Source organism: Gossypium hirsutum, chromosome A05, assembly GCF_007990345.1.
Source record: "Gossypium hirsutum isolate 1008001.06 chromosome A05, Gossypium_hirsutum_v2.1, whole genome shotgun sequence".
In the NCBI taxonomy this organism is placed as follows: Eukaryota; Viridiplantae; Streptophyta; class Magnoliopsida; order Malvales; family Malvaceae; genus Gossypium; species Gossypium hirsutum.
The window spans coordinates 46,186,739-46,193,228 of NC_053428.1; the positions used below are offsets into that span (position 1 = coordinate 46,186,739).

The 6,490-nt window shown below is 34.3% G+C and overlaps 1 non-coding gene across 1 annotated transcript; it reads left to right on the forward strand.

The window, feature by feature from the left end:
* Positions 1-3,821: 3,821 nt before the first annotated feature.
* On the forward strand, positions 3,822-3,928 carry LOC121230161 (small nucleolar RNA R71). The gene has a single exon (XR_005928113.1). It is a non-coding gene; the product is annotated as a small nucleolar RNA R71 (small nucleolar RNA).
* Positions 3,929-6,490: the final 2,562 nt, after the last annotated feature.

The window sequence follows — 6,490 nt, forward strand, 5'->3', positions numbered from 1 at the left end:
CCCCTGACAATGGTCACATGACTGATAAAATTCATAAACATCCTTAAACAAACTCGACTAATAAAATCTTGACTGAAGTATTTTGGCAGTAGTTCTTATTTCTCCAAAGTGCCCTTTATAAGAAGTTGAATGACAATGCTATAGAATGTTATGTATTTCGTCATAAGGGACACACTTTCTAATTATATGATTAGCATAATGCTTAAATAGAAAAGGTTCATCCCAATAATAATGCTTGTAATCATGGAGGAATTTTCGTCTTCTTTGGTTTCTGAGATCAAATGGCATCACACCACTTACTAAAAGGTTTATTATATCGGTATACCAAGGTAATGCCATGGAAACTAACAACTAATCATCTAGAAAGTCTTCTTTAATAAATTTGTCATTGCCATCTTCATTTCCAAATTCTAAGCTTGACAAGTGATCAGCCAATTGATTTTCATTCCTATTTTAATCTCTAATTTCCAAGTCGAACTCCTGCAACAAGAGTATCCACCTAATCCATCTTGGCTTGGCATCTTTCTTGCTCACCAAATACTTAATAGCAGAGTGATCTGTATAGATTGTGACCTTGGTACCAACTAGATAAGAGCGAAATTTATCGAATGCAAACACCACATCCAATAACTCCTTTTCCATGGTGGTATAGTTAAGCTATGGATCTGTCAGGGTTCTACTCGAATAATATATTGCACGTAGTACTTTGTCTTTCCCTTGCCCCAACACTACTCCCATAGCATAATCGTTAGCATCAGATATGAGTTCAAAAGGCAGTGTCCATTCCGAAGTTATTACAATTGGTACTGCTACCAACTGTTTCTTCAATTCCTCGAAAGCTACTAAGCAATATTTATCAAAATTGAAAGGTCTATTTTGCTCTAGTAAGGTGAACAAAGGTTTAGATATCTTCGAGAAATCCTTAATGAATCTTTTATAAAATCCCACATGACCTAAAAAACTTCTAATACCCTTGACACTGGTGGAAGGTGGTAAATTTTATATTATTTCAAATTTTGTTCTGTCCACTCTAATCCCTCGCTGTGATATCCTATGCCCCAGAACAATTCCTTCACGAACCATGATGTGGCATTTTTTCCAGTTCAAAACAAGATTTGTTTCTTTACAACGACACAAAATCAATTTCAGATTATTTTTAGAAATCCTTGAAATCATTGCCAAATATAGAGAAATTGTCCACGAAGACTGCAAGGAAGTTTTCCACTATGTCCGAGAAGATGGCCATCATACAATGCTGAAAGGTTGTCGAGGCATTACTTAACCTGAATGACATCTATCTAAATACAAAAATTCCATATGGACACATGAAGGTGGTCTTCTCTTGGTCATTAGGAGTTATGGTAATCTGATTATACCCTGAGTAACCATTCAAAAAAAGTAGAAAACTTTCCCATCTAATCTATCTAACATCTGATCAATAAATGGTAGAGGAAAATGGTCCTTTCTAGTTGCCTTTTTAAGCTTGCGATAGTCCGCACATATTCTTCATCACGTGACAGTGCGAGTCAGAATGAGCTAATTGTTATTATTACTCACTGTTGTGACACCTCATTTCTTGGGTACACATTGTACAAGACTCACCTATGAGCTATCTAAAATCGGGTAAATAATTCCACTATCAAGCCACTTGATAATATCTTTCTTGACAACTTCTTTCATGATCAAATTCAATCTTCTCTACTATTCAATAGAATTGTTATGTCAATCCTTCAACAAAATTTTATGCATGTAGAGAGTAGGGCTAATTCCCTTTATGTCAGCAAGGGTCCATCTTAATGCCTTCTTAGAATACCGAAGGACTTCTAACAACTTTACCTTTTGCTCAGGTGTCAACTTCATAGAAATTTCTATCGGTAAAATGTTGTTGTCTCCCAAATATGCATATTTTAAATGTTACAGCAAAAGTTTTGACTCCAGTGTGGGAGGTTCCTCTATAGAAGGTTTAGGAGGATTAAATAAGTAATAGGATAAATCCAAAGATTCAAACTTCTTCCCTGGTCTATCCAAAAACTGCTTGGCTTCCATAAGTTCACCAATGTCCTAAAAAATTACTGCGTCACTCCGCTCAAGTGAGTCTTCATCACTATCAGAATTTCTGTGGCAAAATTTTACGAACTATTCCTTTACTTCTATTTCTATCAGCCTATTTGCGTGGCATTCTTCATTCTTATCAGCACATTTTAATGCATCAAATTGAAAGTAATTTGTTGATCATTTACCCTCATGGTTAGCTCATATTTCTGCACATCAATTAAAGTGCTACCAGTAGCAAGAAAAGGTCTTCCAAGAATAATTGGCACATCCTAATCAGCTTCACATTCTTGAATAAGGAAATCTACAGGAAAAATAAATTTATCTACTCTTACTAGCACATTTTCAATTTTACCTTCCGGATGTGTGTAGGACCGATCAACTAGTTGCAACGTAATCGTAGTAGGTCTTGCTTTCCCAATTCCCAGCTTCTTAAAAATAGACTTAGGCATTAGATTTACACTCACTCCTAAATCACATAATTCCTTACCAACATAATGATTTCCAATTGAATATGGGATAGTGAAACTCCCTAGGTCCTTCAACTTTGGAGGTAATTTATTCATCAACATTGTTGTGCACCCTTCAGTGAGAGCAACAGTCTCAGATTCTCCCAATCTGTGCTTCTTTAATATTATATCTTTCATAAACTTCACATAATTGGCCATCTACTCCAAATCTTCTATTATCAATATGTTGATATGGAGTTGCTTCAAAATATCCAAAAACCTTTTGAACTTAACATCCTATTTAGAATTATGGAATCACTAAGGAAAATATAGGGGCGGTCGTCCTTCAGGTTGTTGATATTATTTTGCTGTGACCTTGTTATTGGCTACATGATCTGATTCTATTGCAACATTCTTCTATTTACCCTATTTAGGTGTAGTATACTTTTCAGTTTATTCTAAATTCTTCCCATGGTTGAGTCTAGAGTTGTCCTCTTCTACGGTGGTGCCTTGAACAACATCATCCAACTGTGTCCCACTTATGAGAGTGATGGCCTTGCACTGTTCCTTCCCTTATTTCTCGAATTCTCGATATCGCTTAACAATGCTCTTTGTGGCCTCATATTTAAAGTATTCACTATCTGCCCTACTTAATTCTCAAGAGCTCTGGGGGACGCTGGCTGGCTTTGAATTTCAGCATCATTCTTGGCCATATATTCCTTCAGTAAGGCGTTAATAAAGGTAGAAGATGATGCTTGACCCTATTGAACATTTTTCCTCAGCATAGGATGATTATAACCAGGCGATGCACTATTAGTATTCTGTCTCGTAACATTGTTTAAATTCCCTACAACTTGATTATTCCAACTAACGTTCGGATGCTGCTTCCACCCTAGATTGTAAGTGTTGGAATAAGGATTATTATTTCGATTAAAATTACCCATGTAGTATATCGATGCTGGGTTTGATGGGCATTCATCAAACACATGGTCTTCACCACAATAAATACATGATAGTTTGGTTGATTTCATCTTCTAGACTACAATGAGCCTCTTCATTGTTTTGATCATGTTAACTAAAGAAGATACTTGGGTTGTCAATGAAGTGATTGCATCAAGCTCCATGGTATTAGAAATTTTCTTACCTGTCCCAATTCTCGTGGTAGGATATTGATAATCATTGTTAGTAATCTTTTCTAAAATCTCATATGCTTCATTATAAAATTTATCCAACACGGTACCATTAGCAAAAACATCAACTACCATCCTCGTATGCGTATTCAACCTATTATAAAATATTTCCATCTGCGTCTAGTGCTGGAATCCATAAATCAGACATTTTCAAAGTAATTCTTTAAATCATTCCTAAGCTTTATATAGCATTCCATCCTCTGATTGCCGAAAAGATGTGATGTCATTTCTAAGCTTAACATTTATGTTTAGTGGATTATACCATAGCAAAAATCTTTGGCAACGATCATTCCATAAAGCAATTATTCTCAATAGTAAACCATTCAACCATGCTCTTGCATGATCTCTAAAAAAGTATGGAAACAATTTAAGCCGAAAAGCATCTTCAGGAACACCCTATTGTCTAAACAAATAGTTGAGATATCTTAGGTTTTAATAGGAACCAATGCCTACTTTTTATGGGTTGTGAGAGAACCAAAAGAGCCCAAGCTACTCGATAATTTCAAACACTAGACTTGAGCAAAAGGTTTGATTGTTCAATGGTGCCTTCAATTGAAGGTCTTAAAACATGGGTTTGTAGGCTATTTTGTGAGCCATTGTTTGGGTTTAGGGGTTCCAATGGTGGCAATACCATAATGGGATGACCAAGCCACTAATGCAAAGCATGTTGAAGATGTTTGGGGGATTGGGGTTAGAGCTTTGGCTGATGAGAAATGCATTACGAGAAGAGAGACAATAAAACAGTGCATAAATGAGGTAATAATGGGACGTAAAAGGGGCAATGAGATTAAGAAGAATTCAATCAAGTGGAAGAATTTGGCTATAAAGGCAGTTGATCATGGTGGAAGTTCAGAGAAGTACATTGACGAGTTTGTAGCTAAAATTACATCCTAGTTTGCTGACAGACTTCTTTATGGATTAAATCGAGACTAGTCGAACAATAATTTGAGTTTTTCAATATTTTTATCCAAGTTTAATCGTGGCTGATCCGAAGCTCAATTTACTCCCTGTCAAATACTTCCTACTCATTGCTTACTAATAAAGTGATAAATTGATTTTTCAATAAATTTAAATATTTAAAAATATATAAATATTCAATATGTTGCAATTTTAATCTCTTTCCATAGATTACTAACTAAAATGGAAAAATAAAATCTTATCTAAGAATCGATCTTGGAATAATATCTTTGTAACTTTGATTGACATGATTAGAATTACTATTTAATAGTGAAACTAATAATTTTGGAATTTTTATAAATATTTTGAAGTTTAAAAATTATTTTAAAATTTTAAAATTCATTTTGATTTATTTTGTACTTTTTGTTAAGAGAGAGACCAATTTGATCATTTTTAAAATTCATAGAAAAGAAAAGGGTATTTACACTAATCTGGTATTCAAATTATTCGTTTTATTCGAATTTTAAAATTCAACTCCACTCAAAATCGAATTACTTAATTGAGTCGAATAACTTGATAGATTAACTCAAAGTTTGAAAAAAAATCGACTTTTGTGAATCGAATCAAGTTTCGCTCACCCCTATTTTTAACTTAGCATGTCACGCCCCAAAATGCGGGTTAAGTTTTTAGGTTATATCTGTAACTGTTGGATTTATTTTAATTTTCTATTTGAATATACAATTGGGCTTCTGTTTTCCTTGATCTATTAAAATATTGAAAACTATATCTATACTTATGCAAGTATCGTTACCTTACTAACAAATATCGATACCTTCGTAATTTCTAGTGTAGAAAATCCTAGTGTGTGGAAACCCTAGGTACTTAAATGAATTTTTGCTATGCCACCCTTTTTTTTCTTTTCCATTTTCCCTAGTTATTTTCCTTTTCTCTCTTTTCCCTCCCCTTTGCGGCGTCCCTCTTCCTTTCTTCTCTCTTTTCTTTTTTTTTATTCTTTTCTTCCTTTATTTTTCTGATTGCCACATCATCCTCCACCCTTGGGCTACCATTTCTTTTCTCCTTGCCAATTCACCTGTCATAAGTTCAAATTTTAGTGGGGCTTAAGACTATCGATGATTGCTATTGTTTCCTATTGCCGTAGGTTGGTAAGTGTAATCCCTTCCTAATGGCTAGAATCCATTTCTAGATTTGCAACTGAGTTGCGATTCACACTTTACTAACTTGTTCAATCAATTTCTATTAGATCTTATCGTAATTCTTAACCACCGATTCTAATTCATGTGTGTTTTGTGTATGTATGATGTTTGAAGGGGTAAATCTAGGAGAATTCGATCAGATCCGAGTTAAGGAAGTGCAACACGGGTGTGTAAGGTGAAGGTGTGTGCCTTAATCGTATGTTGTCGTGTGTGTGTGAGTGTTTGGTAGAATGTACAAGTGTATATTCGGGTGATTGGTTGCTGATTTGGTCTAATAATGTTACTTATATTACTCTAACGATTTTAGTTGCATCAAGTAACGTCATATCTAATTAGAAAATAACCTTTGATAAGGTATGAGAAACCGACAGATCGAAACTTGGAAACAAAATCGTGTATGGTAGCTTAGTTGTAGAATGCTGCCATTTCTTGAATTGTTAACGATGAATATGTGACTAATGTTGTTTCAGTGTTAATTCTGCATATTTTACTTTTGCATGCCAAATGTTACTATTTTAAACTCCAAACTATTATTGTTCGCATGATAATAACATGATAACATTGTTACATTTACTATTTTTTGTCATCGTTAGTATGCCATATTGTTGCATGGGATTTTTCGATTTTAAAGAAGGAAGTGCAAGCATTTAATATAGGATCAATTTATCGATCAAATAACTATTTTACT